This window comes from Mytilus trossulus, chromosome 9, assembly GCF_036588685.1.
Source record: "Mytilus trossulus isolate FHL-02 chromosome 9, PNRI_Mtr1.1.1.hap1, whole genome shotgun sequence".
Classification (NCBI taxonomy): Eukaryota; Metazoa; Mollusca; class Bivalvia; order Mytilida; family Mytilidae; genus Mytilus; species Mytilus trossulus.
Window position 1 is genome coordinate 58,859,257 of NC_086381.1, and position 24,719 is coordinate 58,883,975.

Sequence of the window (24,719 nt, forward strand, 5' to 3'; positions counted from 1 at the left end):
TAAGTCGAGTAAGAGTTTGATAGACTATTCTATAATTTTGATATAATTTTCCCCAAAAGTTGTTAAACTACTATGAAAAATCGTATACGGATATAACGTGTGTGAGTTTTTTAATTTACAAGTATTGTTTAAAAGAAACGCACTATGATATGAATGTGTTCTCAAGCCTTGTGTACTGCCAAATCAGAACTAAGTAATCGTTATTGCCGGTAACGAGATACTTATGATCAATCCATCCAAGAAACGCTCATAAAATTATATGTACTTTCCTATATATTCATTGTGTCTATATCATACTTGAAGATATACAGTAGGAACAATTAAAGAAAACTGTAAATAAAATATGTGTGCAAAAAACGGCATTGAATTATCTACATTATTTTATATAGTTACATCTTTTGTGTAATTACAAGTGTTCTTTGGATTATACTGTTACAATGACATTAAATTGTTACACCGCGTTTAAAAAAATGCAAAAATTATTCTGAACTTTTGTTATTTCAAAAATCTTTTTTTTATACAAAAAAAAATAAAAAATCGATATTAGAAATTAAAATTAAAAACTTAAACATGGTCTGCTTAAAATTTTGAATGCCTTTGCAGATATCTAAATACTTAATTCTCATCTTCGAAATAAGTGCCGACTTTTGTAATCATCTTCCGCAAAATAAATTTGCCCTCGTGTTCAATAACTCGGTATTTTCTAACTTTCCAATTTGGTCAGATTCTTTTAATCATTATGTATTTGCTTTGTAAATGAATGTTTTTCATTGGATCATTTAACAGTTACTGTATTCATATTTAAACTTGTGTATCGTTTCATTTGTTGACTAGAATACAGATTTGTTGTGGATTCGTGCAACTTGTTTGACCGATTTTTTAATCTGGTATTTGTTAAGGAAGATACTTTATCGTGAAGTTTAAAATCAGCACTTAGCATGCTTAGTGTAAATTAAGAACTAAAAAAAAAGTTAGCTGCAGTTTAAGCTCCATGAAAATAGAATATCGACAAATCTTATACTGTTCTTGATTATGTTACATTAGATTAGAGGGGCAAAAAATGCTGCTCGATTTTGTTAAAAAAAAATACGCTCCGATAAAAATTATGTAATAACTCCGACAACCTGTGTTTCACAATTGTCTCACAGCGGCCGTGAAGTTAATTGTCTTGAGCTTCCTCTTTATGAAGAATAAATTAAATCTTATACAGATGTTCCATTTTCAATTGAACCTTTTTAATGCGCAATTTCTTCTCCGTGTATCGTAAACATGCTGAATTGATGAGAGACATATGGTAATCAAATTCCTTTAAAACTTCAATTTGAGGCATTTTGAAGTTTTCATGTACCTTGATCGATTACCAAATATTTAGAATTCTCCAGAAAACCACACTAGGTTGAAGTCACGTGGTAAATATTTTTACGGTATGTTGTCTTAAAAAAACAGGAACGTTGTTATTGTAAATACCTAATATTTGCATTTTTATAATTTTTGTGGTTAATGTATTTTAAAAAAAGATTAGCAGCTGGGGGTTGATAAATTTCGAGTTGGTAGATGCGATTTAACAAATTTTCAGGTAACAAATTCTTATATCATGAATTAATATTTGAAGTTAGTCGTATTCTTTATGTATAATCTCTAAACGAATTACAAACTTTTAAGACAAAACAGTTCAGTTCACAGAAGCAATTTCTGATTAAATAATAGTTTTATATAAACCATTATTTTACCTGGTTATTAGGGTTATACACTCCGACAACGCACACAATTGACGAAGCAGAGAATCTTATTATGGCATAATTGATAACATAATAAGAACAGATATTAACATTTCCGCTGAAAATGAAGAAAAAAAATTGAAAGGACCCCCCCCCCCTTTTTTCACCCTTTTCCAAATTGGTAACTTAATAAGATCTTGTATTTAAGTTTTTATCAACCCAACCTTTTTTTTATTTAGAACCTGTATGCTGTTAATTTCAGACGGTCTTGAGCATTTTCCTCAAAGATATGAGCACTCAAAGGTAGGCCCTCATTTATCAAATGAACGAAAGTCATCTCTGAGTCGTATTTCATATCTTATAAAGACTGTACTAAGTATGCCATACATGTACATGCACAAACTCAAACGTATAAACATTTGTATCAGTAGCTGGATGAAGCTTGATTAAGTCGACTCAGGGAATGACTTAAAGTAGTGTTAAAAAAACAATTGCATAACATAGTCAAAACGTGTTTAGGATTGTGTTTACTTTATATTAAAGAAATTTCCCAGTAAGCACATCATAAAGTATAAGTTAAACATGTCTTGAATTTAAACACTTTTAATGTGTTATAGAATAAAAGTTTTAAGGATTAAAACATGTTTTTCTAGCTAGACACGATTCTAAACAAAATTCTAAACACATTGTACTGAAAAACGTTTATACCCCAATATGTAAAACAAAGTGCGCACACGATGTGCTTATAATTCTGTTTTTGATTTAAACACCATGTTTACAGTGTAATCATGTACTACATGTATAACATAGATGAGACTACTTTGATAGTTACACGGTACAAGCATACTTGGTATACATGTCTGACTTTAAGTTAGTTCAGACAGAGAACAACTTTTATTTCATTGTACATAATGAAGCAAAGAGCTTTCGTGCTTTGTTTGTTCAAATATTTTCTCAAACATTGTAAGCTGCAAACAATATAAAATAGGCGGAGTTAACCCTGTCAACATAATACTTGAATTTGATTGGATGCATCCGGGAAGTTAAGAAACCCAATTGTACAAGACAATGTTAGTAAGATTTATCTCCGCCTAATCGATATTGTTTGGAGACGTTAATCATAATTGTAATTCTTGGGCAAACTTTTGTACAAAAAAAGCCAACCAAAGTCTTAATCTACGAGCAGAAGGAAATTAGCTCTAAACACATAAAAACTCGACAGCAGACGCAATTATTGAGCTCATAAACGAATGCGTCTAAATAACACATGTTGTTCGCTTCTAAATAGTGTTCGGCATTTCAAGGACTTGCAAAATCACAATTATTTTTGAAAAAAAGAATGATTAAGTTCTGTCAACTTAATTCTATTTTATTTGTTCAAATATAGACAGAAAGGAGCCGGAGCCTTTCGATGATATCTACCCCTTCAAAACTCTTCATTCTTTGTTTTTTTGTTTACAGATTATTAAATAGTAGTTATAGATGGTATTAGAATATGACTAGTCACCGTGTTATAGTAGATGAAACCGAACCTGCAGGTGGTAAGTACGATAACGCATTAAGGAAAGTCACACATTTCAACCACCATGCATTGCATGCACTAGAAAATAAATAAATAAACGTATTTCAAGTCATATATCAAAGAAGGATGACAGTCACGAGAAAGCTAGCACATGAATCGGGTAACACGATCCGACTCCTAATTTAGCAATCATTTGAATACATATATGCGTCTTAAGTCTGCAGTGCAACCACCAAAATTCAAATGACATCCAGAAGTCAACACGTGGCTTCAACAATAAGGCAATAATGTATAAACATATATATGTCAACATCTAAATCGGCATTAGTCTAGATAACTTTTGACATCGCCATTAGTAAAAAAAAATGAAATTGCCGTAGGTATAGAAATATTTTGAAATCGCCATCAGTCTTTAAATATTTCAATATTGCCATAAGTCTAGAAAAGTTTCAATTTTGCCATAAGTTTATAGAAAAATTTCAATATTGCCATAAGTCTAGAAAAGTTTCAATTTTGCCATAAGTCTATAGAAAAATTTCATTATTGCCATAAGTCTAGAAAAGTTTTCAATGTTGCCATAAGACTATAGAAAAGTTTTATATCTTACCTCGGAGTCCTATACATTTCTATGTGATTGGTTAAAAGCATCCGCGTCAAGACCGTGTATATTTGATACTAGGTTAGTAGTGAGGCTGGACTTATTTCATACACGGTTAGTAGTGGAGTTACTTACCTTTATATTCCATATAAGGAAGTAGGGAGACTAGGCTTATTTCATACACGGTTAGTAATGGTGCTACGTCCCTTTATAAAAACAAAACGGAACTGAGAAAATTCTTAAATGTTTCAACAGACAAAGAAATTGATGATAAAGATTGAAATAAATTCATAAAACTCATTTTAACATAACTAGTTGTTATCGTTGGCTATTATTCTTGTAGGATCAATGAAAGTAGTTTTTAACAGTAACAGTATTGAAGACTGACTTGCTCGTTTTGATAGATCACTTGTCTTAATTTTACACGTTAAGATAGTCGGTAAGATACATTCGTTACATAGTGTGCTAGTGACGTAATACGGTATACTAGTATATGGGGTCAGTTAATTCCATATGGGGATTCGAGCTTCGCTCTCACCCCATATGGAATTTACTGACCCCATGTATACTGTATTAGGTCACAAGCACACTATATAACTAAAAATATTGCCATAGGTCTAAAGAAAAGTTTCAATATTGCCTCAAGTCTAGAAAAAGTTTCAACATTGCCATAAGTCTATAGAAAAGTTTCAATATCGCCATAAGTCTATAAAAAAGTTTCAATATTGCCATAAGTCTATAAAAAAAAGTTTCAATATTGCCATAAGTCTATAAAAAGTTTCACTATGGTCAAAAGTCTAGAAAAGTTTCAATATTGCCTCAAGTCTAGAAAAAGTTTCAACATTGCCATAAGTCTATAGAAAAGTTTTAATATTGCCATAAGTCTATAAAAAAGTATCAATATTGCCATAAGTCTATAGAAAAGTATCAATCTTGCCCCAAGTCTAGAAAATTTCCAAAATCGTTTTAAGTCTAGAAAAGTTTCAATATTGCCAAAAGACTAGAAACGTTTCAATGTTGGCGGCATAAGACTAGATAGTTTTGATTTTGATCTCGTCATACGTCTACAAAAGTCACGAATGCAATTAAAGCCCATTGAAGACACCATCAACACCAAAGAGCCCTAGACAAAAACCTAAGTTATAACTAAAAACAACTGACGAGATTTTAGACACGTGACAAGTCAATGATCATGCAGTTTCAGCATTCTAACAATCCTCTCATCTTCATCATCTGACAACCAAAAAAAAACTGAATTTGAGACTGGAAGCCAATTTAGTACATACTACATGTACTTCATATGTAGCATACTAAGGGAGCAACTATTTAACTTCAAAAGAAGGGGTATTATTTTTGTTTGTACGAGTCAAGCATTTTTTTTCGCACGAAGAACGAACATTTTTAGTTAGTTTTTCAACGCTATCAATCAAATACTTTTTAAATTTAACACTATATTATAAGGTATGGGAAAAATCTGGATTCAGAATACATTTTCTATCATCAGCTTGACCAGAATATTTTGTTTTCATCAAATGTAGGATCAGAGTATTTAAAAAACTAGAGGCTCTAAAGAGCCTGTGTCGCTCACCTTGGTATATGTGAATTAAACAAAGGAAGCAGACAGTTCATGACAAAATTGTGTTTAGGTGATTGTAATGTGTTTGTACATCTTACTTTACTGAACATTCTTGCTGCTTACAATTATCTCTATCTATAATGAACTTGTCCGTGTAGTTTCAGTGGAAAATGTTAGTAAAAATTTACAAATTTTATGAAAATTGTTAAAAATTGATTATAAAGGACAATAACTTCTTAGGGGGTCAATTGACCATTTTAGTCATTCTGACTTATTTTTGAGTCTTAAATTCCTGTACATTATTGCTGTTTACAGTTTATCTCTATCTATAATAATATTCAAGATAATAACCCAAAACAGCAAAATTTCCTTAAAATTACAAATTTAGGCGCAGCACCCTAACAACGAGTTGTCCCATTCATCTTAAAATTTCAGGGCAGATAGATCTTGACCAGATAAACAATTTTACCCTTGTCAGATTTGCTCTAAATGCTTTGGTTTTTGAGTTATAACCAAAAACTGCATTTAACCTCCATGTTCTTTTTTTAGCTGTGGCGGCCATCTTGGTTGGTTGGCTGGGTAAAAAAAACCACAATTTTTAAGCTAGATACATCAATGATGATTGTGGCCAGGTTTGGATTAATTTGGCCCAGTAGTTTCAGAGGAGAAGATTTTTGTAAAAGATCATGGAGATTTATGAAAAATGGTTAAAAATTGACTATAAAGGACAATAACTCCTTATGGGGTCAACTGACCATTTTGGTCATTTGACTTATTTGTAAATCTTACTTTTCTGAACATTATTGCTGTTTACAGTTTATCTCCATCTATAATAATATTTAAGATAATAACCAAAAACAGTAAAATTTCCTTAAAATTACTAATTTAGGGACAGTAACCCAATAATGGGTTGTCTGATTCATCTGAAAATGTCAGGGCAGATAGACCTTGACCCCATGTCAGATTTGCTCTAAATGCTTTGGTTTTTGAGTTATAAGCCAAAAACTGCATTTTACCCATATGTTATATTTTTTGCCATGGCGGCCATCTTGGATGGTTGGCCGGGTAATTAAACACAAAATTTAAACTAGATACATCAATGATGATTGTGGCCAAGTTTGGAATAATTTGGCCCAGTAGTTTCGGAGGAGAAGATTTTTGTAAAAGTTAACGACGACGGACGCAGGACGACGGACGACAGACGACGGACGCCTGACGCCAAGTGATGGGAAAAGCTCACTTGGCCTTTTAGGCCAGGTGAGCTAAAAAAATAAGGTCCCCATCCTCCTCCCCCTTGAAATTTAATAGTCGTTTCCTCATTGATGTTTTAACAGGAGCGCTAAGTTCATAAAATGACCAATGGATTTAACATTTCAGGTGATGAACCACCATTTGAACCACGTTACGTCACTGTGAAGAAATCAAAATGGGTGACTGATGAATATGATATCCATAATAATCTACTTGGGAGGTAAGGCTTTCTTGTCCTTTTATGAACCTTATTGTAAACAGGTATTAGCCAATGGCAAGTGGTAACCATGCATGGATATTCAATTTGGTTAACAAAATCATGCTGGAGAACGTTTACTTTTGTTGTAATTATTCCCGACGATACTTTAAGACGAAGAACATCAATATATGTGGCAATTCTTTGCTTTGATTTTGTGAATTGTTTTTGTACGAATTTAAGGTCTGGATGGGAACAGAACAGAATATAGTTGGCAAATAGTGAATAGAGTGTTAAAATATTAAGATTAGGGAATGATGGGCCAAAATAAAAACAACCTCAAAATAATAGAGAAAAATGTCATTAAAATAAAAGAATTCAGAACTGAATGACGAACCCATCCAGACCCTCATACATGTATTTTCAATGATTGTGTAATAATATATTATATTAATGTTTTAATATAGGTTTTGGGTGTTCATAACATACTCATAATAATTACAATTAAAAAAACACTAATCCAGGTTATTAACTTTATTTTGATCAAATCTTGTTTACAGTAGGAAAGATAGTAAGAGTACGCCACAAGCCAAAAAGTTTTTTTCTTGTAAAATTTTTGTAATTCAAATCCGGGTTTCTTAGTCCAACAAGAACACGTGGTCAATTTTAAACGATATCTTAACTTAATTTGTATTGCGTTATACATATCTATCTAGGATTGGTACAGTATTTTTAGAATTGTAAATACTATAGTATTGGTACCTCAGCCATTAATAAAGAACTGCATATTGAAGAACATCACTTGGTGTTTGCGGGTTAAGCGTGTACTGCATGGCACGTCTGTAGAATGTATTGTGAGTGCGAATATTCTAAATAAAAGTGTCACTCTAAGATTGACGCATCCATATGTTTTATGAAATGATGCCACCATATGTATAAATTCCTCTTATTGTATGCCTTTTTTCTATTTCTTCCCCAATTAGTCATGACAGTTCATGCAAAATCGGTCATTGGCCCAGACTCAAGTATGTCGGAATTGCATAGCGCGGGAGGTTTAAGTACTCATAGTCTGATCATTTTCAAACAGACCAAATAAGGAAAAATTGAAAAAAAAATACTGTAACAAGACATTACGACGAAGAGACCTCAATGCTCTTCAATTTCGTACTTTATTTGGCCTTTTATTTTTTTTTGGAACTCGAGCGTTGAGTCTTTTGTGGACGAAACGCGAGGATGGCGCGTTATTACAATTTAATTCTGGTATCTATGATGAGTTTATTTACAGTCATTTCTGTATGGTGTAAACCAGATTATAAATGTTTCTAATATAAATTTTGTTTATAATTGTTTAAAAATGCATATGGACTGAATGTGTTACATTTGACATCTCTCTTTAGAAACAAAATTCAGATCGCCAAGGGTGCATTCGATACATTCAGAGGCAATAAAGAATTACGTTAACAGATGTTATCTATTTATTTGATTATACCTCTTTGCAAAGTTCAAGAAAATATAGGATGTTCAAGTGTACAATGTCATTAACAAATCAGATTTATACCTTACCGTTATCAATGAGGAAATGCACACGTATACTTGAGTGCATTGTATTGATAACATCATTCTGTATCTTTAAAAACACTAACGGTACTAAGTTTCTTGCACCAGATGCACATTTCGATAATTTCAACCTCTTCAGTTTGCTCTTTGGGGCCAAAATACTTGAAATAACAAAAACTATAAACGTTGGAGAGCTGTAAAAAAAACCAGGACAAAAACGGACCAGTTATCGCATAATGAAAAAAAAACCCCAAACCAACACCATTATGAACGCCGGCTCACATGTATGCGGGGGATGGGGCATTTGTTTATATTTTCTAAAGGACGAAACAAGCACCCGTTCAAAATTTAACATGAATATTATCACTAAGAGATATAAACCCGTCAGTCGATCGGACTTCCCCTTCAAATGTTTCGACTTGGATATTGAGTACACTTCTTCATACAAATACTTGGGCATATGGTTCGACTAGCATTTGGCAATGGACAAAGCAGTTGTGAAACTTTCGAAGTTAGCTAGCATGGCACTAGGCGCGCTATATAGAAAGTTCATTAGTGCTGGTGGAATGACTCACAGTGTGTACACAAAATTATATTCCACTATGGTAGAACCCGTTTTATTCTACGGAGCAGGCATTTGGGGAACTAAAACATTGTCAGTGATTAATTCGATTCAGAATAAAGCATCTAAGTTATTCTTGTCAGCCGGTAAATATACATCAAATACCGCCGTCAGAGGTGACAGTGGATGGTCCTCGTGTTTTACCAAACAGCGTATTGCTTGTATTCGTCTGATGTGTCGAATTACTAGATCTGATGATGTCCGTATTACCCGTAAGGTATCAGCATGGATTGCAAATGGGCGTAAGGGATGGTACTACCAAGTTAGCAAAATGATACAAAAGATTAATGCTACGGACATAGTGAACGATAATAACATTACGACAAAAACTGCGATGAGAACAATTTATGATTTATGAGCGCGTAATTATTGTAGACAACGACGAATTTGTTAGCGAACTTTTTAATGACAAGAATAATCCAAACGACAATAAACTACGTACATATAGACCATACAAAGAAAAAGTAGAAACAGAAAAATATTTGAAACTTCAGTTGCCGAGATCGGTCCAACGAGTTGTTGTCCTCTTCCGAAGTGGATCGCTCCCATTGGCAATCGAGACAGGCCGATACGCACGACCGCAAATACAAGTTAATTAAAGAAGTTGTAAATTCTGTCCGAATGACGTTTTAGAAAACAAGAATTTTTTTTTAATGAACAGCACTATGTATGATGACTTAAAATATAATTTATTTTCTCGAGCCAAAAACTTTATAGAAAACTTTGATACTCTTAATATTGACAGTCAATTTATCAGTCTAATGAAATGTAAAGAAATACAATCCTCATTATCATATGCACTTTTCAATTTTTATCAGAGAAGAAAGAAATTTATTTGAATGTTAACATATATTTTTCATAGTTATATTTCTAAAGTCTGTTCACTATCATTGTTATTATTGTTACTTTTAAGAACGGATATTTTTAGCTAGATCATTTATTTTATATCATCACATTTAAATTATTTTTGTTTCCCTCGAAATATATTTTTTTTCTTTTTGTTAGTTTTTATTTAAAGACGTGTATCTGGTTTTTGGCAAAACCTTTTAAACATTGCTTATGTGTTTGATCTGTAATCTATTAATATAGTCTATTTGATATTGATTGATACTTTTACCAGTAAATATTTTAAAAGCAGTTTACTTAATGTGATAAACCAGTAATTATTTTAAAATTTTATAAAGAAAATGCTCATTTTATTTTTTATATAAATGTACAGTTGTCTGATGTGTTTTAAAGTGTCTCATAAGTCTAATATTCTAAGGCTGGATATTTGATCTTTGTTTGTATTATGAATTGTTGTATATATATATTGTCTGATCAAATATGTGACACTATAATAAAATAATTATTTATTTATTTTAAATTATTATTATAAATATAATAAAACAATCCTTAAACAACCATCTAATCCCCGCACGACTTGGTATTATATAGAGAATAATACATGGCAAAATCCGTATCATATGTCGTATCATCCCGAGACATCAATATCAGCTCGAGGGCCCTTAGGCCCGAGGGATGATATTGGTCGAGGGTGATACGGCATGTGCTACGGATTTTGCCATGTATTATACGCTTTATCATATATTTCAACAGAAGAGTTTTATATTGTATGAACTGTTTTCTGATCTGATTGTCTTGTTTCAAAGCTTTAAAATAACTGCTCAATTTTTTATACGAAGCACCTAGGTTACCTTTCAATCTGTTTTTTTTTAATATATTTTGATTTATTATTGTATAATTTTGAGTGTTTTGTATTTTTTATAGTTGCATTTAGTGTGCCAAAAAATTTGTTGTTAAAACTTGATGTTCGTGACGTCACATACAATATGAAAACTTGATGTTCGTGACATTACAGACCAAACAATGACGTCATTCAAAAAATTTACCTATTTTTAGAAAAAAAATTCTTAAGCAAAAAAACCCCCAAAAAATGACTTTAATAAATTAGTTTAAAAAAAAAAAAAAAAAAAAAAAAGGCATACGATACGGGGTATGCGATTTATATAATAGTTCTTGAAAAACTGGTCATTATCGTGATATATGGACTGCCCACAGGACAGTGGTACATTGACTAAGATAGTGATAATGACTGAGCCGAAGGCGAGGTCATTATTGCTGTCGCAGTCAATACCACCGTCCTACGGGCACTCCATGTATCACGATAATGACCAGTTTTTCAAGAACTATTATGTTTATTTCATTGAGAAACCATGTTTTTGAAAATTCTCATAAATTCAAAACGCCTAAAGCGAACTTGAGTAGTTGTACGATTTCTATAGCAAAGAGTGAAGACCAGACGTAGTAATACTGCCATTCATTTTAGTGCAACTTTTCAGTATTTAGATTCTTAATTAAGTTCTCTTTAATATTACCATTAACGAAAAAATGTAATAAACAATTCAACAACTTAAATGACGTAATATTAAAAACAGGAACATGTTTTTTAAAAGGTACATCTTTCTAAACAGAGAAACCGCGCCCCACCGGTCATTAACAGAGAAACCACGCCCCAACAGTCATTATCAAACGGAAACCACGCCCCAACGGTCAATATCAGACGTAAACCACGCCCCACCGGTCCATATCATGTAAAAGTTAATTAACGACCGGTTTTCTGGTCCATATTGTTCTGTTAATGACCGATAGAATTTATTACTGAAGATTAATGAATGTTATGTGACCCCTTTTTATCCAATAAGGGAATCTTATTCTCAACCGATATGAAATAAACGGGTTTAGCCATGCGATACGGGGTATGCGATACAGGGTAGGTGATACAGACTGGAAAAAAGGGCCCGAAAAAAGAACCTTTATTAGATATACAAAATAGCTGTATTTTGTACTAAATATATGATAAATATTGAGATCACCAAGACATTATGTCAGAGGGTCTCTATAAACATTTTCAAACAGATAAAAAATATCGTATTTTTAAACGGGAAAAGTATATTATATTTTTTTTTATGATAAACCAGTTATAGCAAGGAATCGAACGAAAACTTTAACATTAAAAAATCAACTTTACAAATAAAACCTATGAGAATATCAAATTATTCAGTAATCTAGTATGTATTGATGGAATTGTTTGTGTTTTACGCGACTGTCAGCCCTAGTGGTGTTTTTTTTCGTGAGTCAGTTTTATTGGTTCAGGCTGCCTTGGAGTTCCTGTAGATAAACTCTGATCTTCAATAGGAAAGCTTGTAATTATAATATACTAGTAAAAAATGATTTGATTCGAACCTGAAGAGGGAGATAGATACAAAAAGGACATTAAAAGCCATAGATCGACAAATAAACTGACAACGTCAAGGCTAAAAAAAACCCCAAAAAAACAGACAAACAGGCAAATAATTTTACACACATGACACAACACAGAAAACTGAAGACTAAGCAACACGACCCCTTTAAAGTTGACGGGCTTATTATAGAATAGATAAACTAATAAGACCACTCGACAATGCATGCAACCCGCGGCTTAATAAACATAAACTCTTTAGGCAGCAACCATTTGATTTTCGGGGGGGGGGGGGGGGTCTATGTTTTTTTTTTCTAGACAAACCTTTTTTTCGCCTGAAGCGAAAAACAATCTATCTTTTTCGCGACAAGTTGAAAACAATTTTTTCTTTCAATTTTAGCAAAACATATAGTGGCAGCTGAAGGTGAAACCAACATTTTTTTTCTCAGAATTACAAACAAATTATTTTTTTCTCTAAAAACTGGAAACAAACTTTTTTTTGCAAAAAAAAACATAGCCCCCCCCCCCCCCTCCCCGAAAAATCAAATGGTTGCTGCCTTAAAGTGCACATGTTGTTTGATAGGATGGTATAATAAATAATAAATTCATCATCCAGCGTAAGGTTTGCCGATGATTTAATTAAAGAACATAATTTGAACATTGTAAAGATCTTTCTAGCACGTGCTAAATTTGTGTTAATGTTATAATCATAATGTAGATGAAATATTGCTAATAATTGATGATATAATCGTAAAACCTTACATCTATGTATCTAATAAACAAAACAGAAACACAACAACGTTATAGCTAAATCTTAAATAATGATGGCACATGTGTTATGAAGAGAATAACACTTGTACTGTCAAAACATTCACATTAGAAAAATCGGTTTAGCATTTTGTGTGAAATGCTTATTTGACAAAAAGATATGTACAGACGCTATACATACTTATACGAGGATGAGGCGCAATGAAGATGACATGGTTTCCTTTTGAAAGTTTATATAAATTGGGCGACACATTTGAAAGGGGCGGATCCAGCCATTTAAAAAAAGGGGGGTCACAACCCAGGACAAAAGGGGGGGGGGTCCAATTACATGTCCCCATTCAAATGCATTGACCGCCCCCTAAAAAGGGGGTTCCTACCCCCGGAACCCCCTCCCCCTTCTGGATTCGAGCCTGCGTTCGAACAGTAGCAGTGAACAAGTAATACGACTGGATTATGAAAGATCTGACATGGAATTCTTCTGGTTTCATCCATAAAGTGACATTATAATTTTGACCGCTTAATTCTGTTTTTTCATATTTTTCATGTTATTCAGGCATTATCGTTAGTTGTTTGTTTTTCGTTTATCATATTGCACGAAAATTAGACGTTGAATAGTTTTACATATGTCATTTCGGGCCTTGTTCATTGTCGAAGGCTGCACGATGACCTACAAATGTACAGTTGTTAATTATCAGCGTCATGTTGGTCTCTCAGACTTGCGGAGAGTTGCGTCATTGGCAATTATACTTTATTTTTATTTTTTGCATGTCAAAGTACAATATTTTCTAAGAGGGTGGTAAAGGGTTATTTTCGAGTAACGTATTTAGCCATTTTTATTTCACGTGCAGCCGTGAAAAAGGTTCGTTATTCACCGTGTTTTGTGAAATCGGTAAAAAGTTGAACGTGCAAGACATTTTTAATTGTTCGTTCATCGTGAAATGGCAATTTTATTTCGCGTTCTTCTTCTAACATTTCATACCTTTTTATTCAGAGGGAAGTTTGGCGAAGTTAAACCATGCCGTGAGAAGCGTTCCGGGCGTCAGTTAGCAGCTAAGTTTATAGAATTTAGTGGACCACAAGAACGGAAAGATGTTACAAACGAGGTGGAGGTCATGAGAAGTCTCCAGCATCCAAGACTATTACAAATTTATGACGCGTTTGAAAATAAAAGTGCATTTTGTATTGTTACAGAGTTGTAAGTAATATTTTCTTTAGTTACCGTTTACACACTATATGTTTACACTTATTTTAAACATATTTATTTAAAGTGGATTGTAAAACAAGTCATTGCAACTTATATAAAGCGGGTGCTACCTTGTAGCGGCATTATCCTAATATAAAGCGAGTGCTACCTTGTAGCGGCATTATCATGCTCTTTATCGAAATTTACAAGGGTGTCTTTAATGTGCAAGATATATGGTCCTCTCTTAACACGGGTCAGCCATGTATCGTCCCCTTCCGACGGAGTATCATCGTTTCCTCAAGAAAATACTCGCAAACGGTGATATAAAAGAGAGCCGAAAATTTTCACTCCGGAACGGGGATCAAATTGATAAAGTTTTAAAGTTTGTGGAATATAACACATAATTTGAGCATAAATGTACTTTTTGCTAAGACTATCTGCTTGTGTTTGCGAATCGAGTGCCAGAGCTTTTTTCAAACACGTATTGAGTTTTTTTTTTCAAATAAGCTTGTTTCTATGACAATATATAGAAGGCATGAAGTTACAATGTCGTTCAATATGGTCTTAATGTTCATTATTACTATATCCCGGCTTCACTCGATTTGCTCGTTCACATAACCTGAAAAATGTTTAGTTGATTCCATTATATGCAAGAATTTTGAACACTTGCAGTTAACATTATCTAGGTCAAATTTCCGACATAATATAACTGCTAAATGACAAACACAATTCTTAAATCATTAATATCTTAATTTCGAATTCAATGCAAGGGTCACATGTGTGACCCTTACCATTATTTAGTGGAAGGTTTGTATGCGAATTGTCAGCTAATTCCGCTTCCTTAGTATTCTATACTATCCAAGCGTTTAAAACACTAGTAATGAATGAACATTAGAGGGTTTGCATGGGTTTTCCCGACTATTGTGCAATCGACATATACCATGGATGGATTGATTTTTGTTGTTTTAACGCCACTTTTAAACACCGCATTTAGGCTATTTCGTGGCGGTAAGTTTTCATTGGTTGAGGAAGCTTGAGTGCCACTGAGGCCACTATACCATGGAAAAATAGACCAAAACAAATAACGAGTAGTGAAAAAGCCACAAAACAAAAGACTATATAGAGAATATAGAAAAATCTATAAAAAAAGAGTTATAGTCAAAATCTATAAAAAAACAAGAGAGAAAATTTGCATTACAATATTTAAGAATACAGCATCGAAGAACCTCCCGTATTGATCCTCTAATGTACTTCTACAATTAAATAATGTACTTGCTGTACTAAGCGTTAACAACAAGCAATGATCACATACTACAATAGATAGCAATGAACATTATTGTTCTCACATTTTTCTTATATTTGTATTAGACTAATTGATATGCCAAAGTTGTTGATTAGCCTCGACTGTTTGATTGATGTATCTTAACAATGGCAGGTGGAAAGTTGCTCTAGAGAGGATAAAAAGTATGATGGTCTCGATAGGGGTCCTAAGTTTCTGTATCTATTTTATTTAAAATTATTTTTTTCTATTCTTAATATTTTTGTCATTTTTTTGGATTTTTTTATTTTTGTCCTTCTTTTCACTGTTCTTTTGTTTTAGTACGTTCCCTTTTCTGTATATGTGGTTAATTTTCCATAGTTTTAATCCATTTTTTTCTGTAGAATTAGTCTGTTTTTTTCTGTAGAATTAGTCCGGGTTTTTTTGTAGATTTAGTCCGTTTTTATGTAGATTTGGTTCGTTTTTCTGTAGATTTTATCCGTTTTACTATCGATTTGATCCGTTTTCCTGTTACATGTTACCCTATCACTACCCTTTGAGTACAGTTTTATAGTGATACTGTCAAAGTTTTGATTATTTTACCGTAATTTTTTTAAAAGTATTTAAAAAAAAAAAAATCTCTTCTATTCATTTTTTTGCCATTATTCACTATTCTTTATTTTTGGTACTATTTTTCGCTTTTCCTTATTTATTTTATAAAACCAACATGATCTATTTTTCCGTAGATTTAATTCGTTTTTCTCTAGATTTGGTCCATTTTCCGTGGATTTGGCTCGTTTTTCTGTATATTTGGTCCGTTTTCCGGTAGATTTGGTTCGTCTTTCTGTATATTTGGTCCGTTTTCCGGTAGATTTGGTTCGTCTTTCTGTATATTTGGTCCGTTTTCCGGTAGATTTGGTTCGTCTTTCTGTATATTTGGTCCGTTTTCCGGTAGATTTGGTTCGTCTTTCTGTATATTTGGTCCGTTTTTCTGTAGATTTGATTCGTTTTTTTCTGTAAACCCCATCAACACCCTCCAAATATTGTTTAACAATAATAACACCAAAGTTTTGATAATACAATATTAGTTGATTGATGTTTCTTTAGAGTTACAGGTGGAGAACTGTTTGAGCGAGTTATCAACGATGATTTCGTGTTGACAGAAAAAGCATCCGTGATGTTCATGCGCCAGATTTGTGACGGTGTTAGTTTTATGCATTCCAGACACATTCTTCATTTAGATATGAAGGTTAGTTATGACGTAAACACTTAAAAAATAAAACCTGTTTAAGTTTGAATTTCTTTAAAAAAAAAAAAGAAGCATCTGCTGTTTGAAGGCTACGGCAGTGGCTAAAAGACGCACAACGTAGTGATTGTTCGTTTAATATTTTCACACTTTACCCACTTTTGAAATAAACAACAAGTGCATTTGGTTTAAAAACTAACAGTAAAACTTGCTCAAAATATACATTTGTTTAATTATATTCATATATATTTGTGTATTTTTAAATTTAACATGGATAATGAAATTTTCCATTTCAAATCATTATCATTAATTTGTTATAATATGCCTTTGACCCTCTCGCGCGATTTGTGTTTTAATACCATCATTATTATTATATTATCATTGTTTAAGTACGGACCGCGAAGAGGGTCCTTAAAACTGTGTTGTTTACAGTATATGGTCTGAGACCACAATTATTTCGTAGTGCATTTCTTTTAGAACATAAATGAAAATTAAAAATTCCCACCTGCGCTTTCTCAAAGAAATTTTTAGTGTGTTGTACTACTTTTGGGACAAATTATATCAAATTTATAGAAAACGTCATCGGCTCTAACTCAAAATATGGACAATTTTATGTTTAGGGCGTTTTGAAATCTTTTGACACATCCGAAGTGCTTATTTTTAACCATTTTCAAATGGTCCAAATCACTACTTTCCTTTAAAATTCTGGACCCAAATTATTTTACAGTGTCATTTCACCCCCTACCTGCAATTTGAGTCATTAAACACGGAGAAATGAATTTGGAATGGGATTATAATTTATGGCAAGTAACCCACTGTCAACACTAGAGACTATGTTCGTGACAGAACAACGAAAATCAAGGGACGACAATTGTGGTCTCGGACCATGTAATTGTTCGTTGTTCACCGACAATCGCTGTTTTCCTATAGGAGGATTCAACTGTAGGACTGTCAATTGTCTTGGCGGAATATCGGAATTGTTATCTATGTACCCTAGCTTGAATCATCAACAAAACTGACCGCTTTGAAAGGGCCAACAGTCACGTAAATTACCATTACACCATCGATATAAATCATTCATTTGTATTGTGGTACCCAATTAATGGTTAGCTTTCATTTCCGTTCATGCGCAGACAAGTGAGGATAATATATTTAAACAATTCAATCTTACACTTGAATAAAATAAAAATAAGCCTAAAATGCAATAAAATCGTGCTTTAAAACAGTCAACATCTGAAAATAGAACTCCTGTCAAAATTCATTCATGTAAGTTTCTAATATCCAAGTTTATGTTATTTAAGAATTGTCGTTTATTTCACTTTTAGATCAAAAATATCTGGCAGATGCGAAACATGCTTCATTTATTTCATATCGCAAGAATCAAAACAACCTAAACTTAGAAAAAGACAAGCTGCCATTGTTAATTCATCGCGATACCAATTACAAACCTATTCGAAGACTTAAGAATATCAATTAAGAAGAATCAACACTTAAGAAGTTGTGCTATTTGTCTGTCTACCAATCAGGAAATAGATATCACTTCTGATTGGCCTAATATAAAACATATGGTGCTGATAATGTTTTAATTACTAACAAGGAATGTTAATTGTCTTGTACTGTTTTATCTCCTTAGTTTGTAAGTGTTAGTCAATGGAACGAGCATTTCACGTTAAGATACTGAGGTGTGGTTGATTAAACAGCTTTGATATTAAATATTGCCTTCCTTCTTCAACAAATATTTACTCTTACAACATTTTGTTCACCTTCGTGAGGACAATTGGTTCCGAGTGTGACTGTTACATTGTAAACAGCTTTGATATTAAATATTGCCTGACTTCTACAAACGATTACTCCTACAAAATTTGGTTCACCTTTGTGAGGACAAATTGTGTTCGTTCCGACCGTTTAACGTTTAAGATACAGGTGTTGGTTATTAAACAGCTTTGTGTGGTTTATTAATATCAAAGCTATTTAAGCTTTGATAGTAAATATTGCCTTCCTCCTACAAATGTTAACTTGTACAACATTTTTTTCAACTTTGTGAGGACAAATTGTGTTATAAAAATAAAGTTTGAATATGATTATATATGTCGTGGGATAAACGACGAAATGGATGGACAAACGGACAAGGGTATTCTGTAATGCCTAGCGGCGAGGCCATACTAATGGAGAAACTCAAACACAAACCCCGAAAAAATAGCTTTACCAATTTCAATAACTTTTCAATCAACGATTTCATTTAAAGCTTCAAACATTTCGCAAATAGATAAAATGAGTTTTCTACCTCAGGAATATAGATTACCTTAGCTGTATTTGGCAAAACGTTTTGGGATTGTGGTCCTATAAATGCCCTTCAAATTCATACTTTATTTGGCCTTTTTTTACTTTTTTGACTCGAGCGTCACTGATGAGTCTTTTGTAGACGAAATGTGCGTCTGGCGTAAATACAAAATTTAATCCTGGTATCTATGATGAGTTTATTTATCATACATTTAATATCAGCCTGTTAGAGCTATTTTCATAAAGCATGTTGTTTAAAGGTTGGTTGGCTTGCTTGCTTTGTTTGAATAGATATTGGCCTAAGCACCCAAAGACCTTATTTCAGCTGAAGCCCCCACCTACCTATTGATTGAAAATGTCAATATTAATAACAATGCTTAAGCAAACATTTATACAAACAAAGCAAGGAAGCCAATCAAACATTAAAAACTACATGTATAAGGAAAAATTAAATCACAAAAATACTGAAATTAGAGGAAAATCTATTCGGAAGGTCCATAATCACATGGCAAAATCAAATAACAAAACGCATCAAAAACGAATGGACACGAACTGTCATATTCCTGACTTGGTACAGGCATTTTCAAATGTAGAAAATGGTGGAAAATATAAAAAAAAAAAAATGAAAAACCTACCTTTGATTTCACATTAGCTATTGTTTAATTTTGCATTCATGTCATTTCAGCCTGAAAACATTCTTTGTTTATCAAGACAAGGGAACCGAATAAAAATTATAGATTTTGGATTGGCACGAAAGTACAATCCGAAAAGTGAATTGAAAATTCTATTTGGAACGCCGGAGTTCATGGCTCCGGAAGTTGTAAACTTCGACCCTGTTTACCCATCAACGGACATGTGGAGCATTGGTGTGATATGTTACATATTGTAAGTTTAAGATTAATAATTTACTTGATGGTGTAACACGTCTTCTGATTGGCTGAATGTTTGTCGTTTAATTTCAAAGTTTTTTCATCTTAAAAATTGAATTTAAAGTTAATTTACATGGAATGAATGTACTGTCTATTTGAATTAACATAATTAATATAGTGCAAACGTTTAAATATCACGCTATGCGTGATATTCAGTGTGCACCACATAATTGAAGTTAATTTTGCATAGACAGAAACAAATGTTACAGTAATTGCTGAAATATGTTCGTTTGGAAGAAATCCAATTATAAGGAAAAACTTTAAGACAGCTAAAGTGTGATTTTTTTCTGTGTATGTACTGATTTTGTGTCATGAATAAGTAAACCGTATCCTTATTTCTCCCCCTTAAAGTGAGAATGATATGCATACACATTAATTCGTACGAAGAGGATCATACTAGGTAAATAATCCAATATTAATGTCATCTGACTACAGCTTCTTTCGACAATTTAAACTTTGCAAAACAAACCCACTTTCCAAAAAAAAAATGAAAGTAAAATCACAAAAATACTGATCTCTTTGGAAAATTCATAACGGAATTAATCAAATGGCAAAATCAAAAACCCAAACAAATCAAACGAGTGGATTATAACAGTCATATTCCTGACTTGGTACATGCATTTTCTTATGTAGAAAATGGTAGATTGAACCTGGTTTTAGAGCTAGCTAAATGTCTTACTTGTATGATAGTCGCATCAAATTCCATTATGTTGATAACGATGCGTGAACAAAACAAACAGACACAATAGGTAAAAGTGTAAAAAAAAAAATCAGCAGTCAACATTGTGTTATAATCTTTATCACTCAAAGAAATATACAAATATGTAAAAAAGAAGCACAGAATGGCATATACACCAAGCATATTAGCAAATTTTAAGACAAGTGTCACAGTGGAAAAATGGACATAAATTGATTTTGAGACTTTTCGGACTTTTTGTTAAAGATTTTGTAAAACCGATGTTTTTGTTATATTTGCAATATTTCACTAGGGATTCTAATATTTTTATTGTGCAAGATTTTAGGCCAAGATTAGAAGATAAAGCTAATCTAGTTTCAGGTTTTAATTTGTTTTCCAATTAGCGACATTTTACTTCAAAATGATCTATTATTCGTAAATGTTTAATCCCATAAATAAGTCCGTATGTTCTATTGTTAATTATTATCTATGTGCTTATTTTTCCGTAATCCCTTAATTGAATTTTCTCACTCATTTAGAGAAATATTTGTCAAGTCTATTCTAGTATTTTTTAGTTTGTTATATAAACTATGTTGTTATTTTGATGTGGCAGATTGGATTTAGTATTACACTGAGCAGTTCCAACTCTGTACAATTGTATTCCATGCTGAACTTATTAAATTATACATCGCGCTAAACAGAGTCGTCTTTTGTTTCAAGAGCTAGTCCCAGAGTCAGAGTCCGTGCAGACTTGTCGTACTGTTTATTGTGTGTGTGTGGTTCCAGGCCAACACATTTCCCAGTCACAGATACACCCAGTTTCTATTTGTGACACAAGAATACACAAATTCACCATAGTACAATAACACAACGACGGGATGTATGAACACAGTGCCACGTCATATATGTAAAAAGAAACAAACAAGACATATATTAATAGATAAAGCACATTGCAAAAAATAAAAGTCGAGCAATAAACAAGTTTTCAAAGTAACACCATACGGTAGATAGACAAAGCATATAACAAAAAATATACTAATGAACAAAATTTAAGTCAAACTGTTTTTTTTATTAATTTATTTACATATACTACTCTGCGTAACGATTTGTTCAAATTAATAATTTTTGAAAAATTGTGAGTCAAAAATAATAGAACTTTATATGTGCCTACTTGTTTCTCGTTTCTCTTTTTTATATATAGATTAGACTGTTAGTTTTCCCATTTGAATGGTTTTACATTAGTAATTGTGGGGCCTGTTATAGTTTGTTGTTCGGTGTGAGCGAAAGCTCCGTGTTGAAGGCCGTACATTGACCTATAATGGTTTACTTTTATAAATTGTTATTTGGATGGAGAGTTGTCTCATTGACTCTCACACCACATCTTCTTATATCTAGCGTAATCGTGTGCTTGTTTGTTATTTCTGTTGGTCATATTGGTTGTTTGTTTATTGTTTAGTACATCCTTATTACGATGTTTGGTACTTATCCATCTTCGGATATTTGTTATTGTCGTGGGATTTTGTCTGATGCTTGGTCCGTTTCTGTGTGTTACATTTTAGTGTTGTGGCGATATTTTCCTCTTATATTTAATGCGTTTCCCTCGGTTTTAGTTTGTAAACCCGATTTTTTTTTGTCTATGGATTTATGAGTTTTGAACAGCGATATACTACTGTTGCCTTTATTTTTGAGCGTTCCTGATGAAGGTAAATCAATCAAAGCGCTTCGGACACAATCAATTATTAAACGTGTTGTTTTTCATATTGTTTGGTAATACATCACATCTTTTGCCAAAATTTTATGTCAGAATTTACCGTTCGTTTAATGAGAAATCTTACAATCGATTAAAAATGGCACTTATCGGCTTTTGTCGGGCATTTTATTTAGCAATTCAGTTTACTGAAATTTGAAATTAATTGAAAAAAATCTTTTCTATTTCAATCATCTAATCTGAACTGACATTTCAATAAAACACATGTAAGCATTGCTTACTTATCCTTTCTAAAAGAAACAAAGTTTTAATTCAATTAGAATATCTATACTTAGGTTTTAAAATCAGAAAAGTTAACATTTTGACAAATAATGGCATGGAATTTCAACTTTATCGTGATCATAAAATATCAAAAGAGGCTTCCAATTGGTTCTTAAAGTTTGTTTTTTTCATCAGCCTTAATGTCGAATGAAATTTCTTGACAGAGTGCATTCATTTGTTTACTTCTACGTCATTTGGTGTCCGAAGGAGAGTTGTTTAAATATCCTTCATCCCGGTCAACCCACCTTACCAAACCTAACTATTATTATATTAAGATTGATAATCAGTTCACCTCATGAATATGCATACAATATTTGGACGATAAACGTTTTAATTTGAATTGATTAGTTAAAATACAGAGAGCGTGGAACTAGCCCTATACGAGGCAACGGATTGAACGTCGTTATTCCAAGCGACATCACATTTTAGCAAGTTTTTTTAACAAGTGGAACGCATAAATGTTATGCATGCATATATTTATAGTACGTGTTTCACTAACGTCCAGTGGTAACTACCGTATATCATACAAATTAAAGGATGAGAACTTATTATCTACTTTATAGATACAAAAATGAAGTCACACATGAAACAAATATATTTTGTAGGTCAACCGGGAGGAAGAGCAGAAATTTCAATGTGATGGAACGATTTGATGGATAAGAGGCATATTTTCAAATTATAAAAAACACGGTGTAACGCATTTCAAATCCTCATTCCACCCAGACGTGGATATGTATGTCTTCATCTCGTATTTATACATCCCGTATTAATTCATTCCGATATAAAACAATTAATAACGCAATCAAAAAAAGACTTATGCTCCACTAGCATACATGCAGGTCGTATTACCGAACAAGATAATACACAGCTACGTTTGCATAGGTACTAGTACTATTTCTGTACTAAAAATATGTAGTAAATTTACTTTTAATATTTAGTACTATTTTTTTTACTTAAAAATTATTGTAATATTTAGGTACTTGTATTTTACAGTACTTGATTTGTACTGAATATTTTGGTACAGAAATAATACAACCAAGAGATCATTCAAGAGATTTGAAATATAAAAACTTTCAAAATGCTAAAAATATAACGGTAATAACCAAAACTCTGTATTACCAAAATTTCAAGTACAAATCAAGTACTGTAAAATACAGGTAAATAAAAATAAAGTAACAAAATAGTACTGAATATTAAAAGTAAATTTCCAGAACTACAGATTTTAAGTACAGAAATAGCTATATAGTACCTATGCAAAAGTAGCTGTATATCAGGTAACAATTGTTTGGCCAATTCTCCTATTATATGTAAGAACAAACCATAAAAAAAGTATGAGATTCAGCAAAAATGAAAGAATACTGATTTTCCTTTCATGGATTTTAGATTATCAGGATTATCTCCCTTCCAAGGAACCACGGAACCGAAACGCTATGCAATATAACGACAGCGAAATGGGACTTTAGTGCAGAAGAGTTCGAATGTATATCAAGCGATGCCAAAGATTTTATATCGAACCTTTTAATAAAAGACCCAAGGTATCTATATGTAGCTATATACTAGTTTGTGTCAGGAAAATGAGAATTAAACTAATATGTATAATAAAAAAATCGGCAATCTACAACAGAGGAAATGTCGGTGGATGGAAATTGTAGAATTTTGAAATATGAGTTCAAAAAGATAATTAACTGATTCGTCGTATAGAACTATTTAATACTTCTAATACATTAAGGGCGTTGGCTTTTCAGTTTTAAAGTAATTAACTTTCCAAAACACTAGTTTATATTGATGGGGAATTAATAAAGGAATCAAAAGAGCAAAAAAATTATTCTTGTTATCGAGATATTAGCCATTGAAATTTTGGCGGGAAAATGTTCTCTCTTGAATTTTCATAACTTTATCATTGCCAAGTTTAAGTCCTCAAAAACTATTAAAGAATAATTAAACTAGATTTCTCTTCGTTTTAATGAGCCTAATTGTATACATTTGAACTTCTAAAATAAATACTAGAACATCAGATTTTGATTTTAAGCATAACAAAGCTTTATTTATGTCGCATTTTGTTAGCCTGA

The 24,719-nt window shown here is 32.4% G+C and overlaps 1 pseudogene; it reads left to right on the top strand.

The window, feature by feature from the left end:
• LOC134683174 (myosin light chain kinase 3-like) overlaps positions 1-24,719 on the top strand; it is a 33,348-nt pseudogene that overhangs the window by 3,487 nt on the left and 5,142 nt on the right.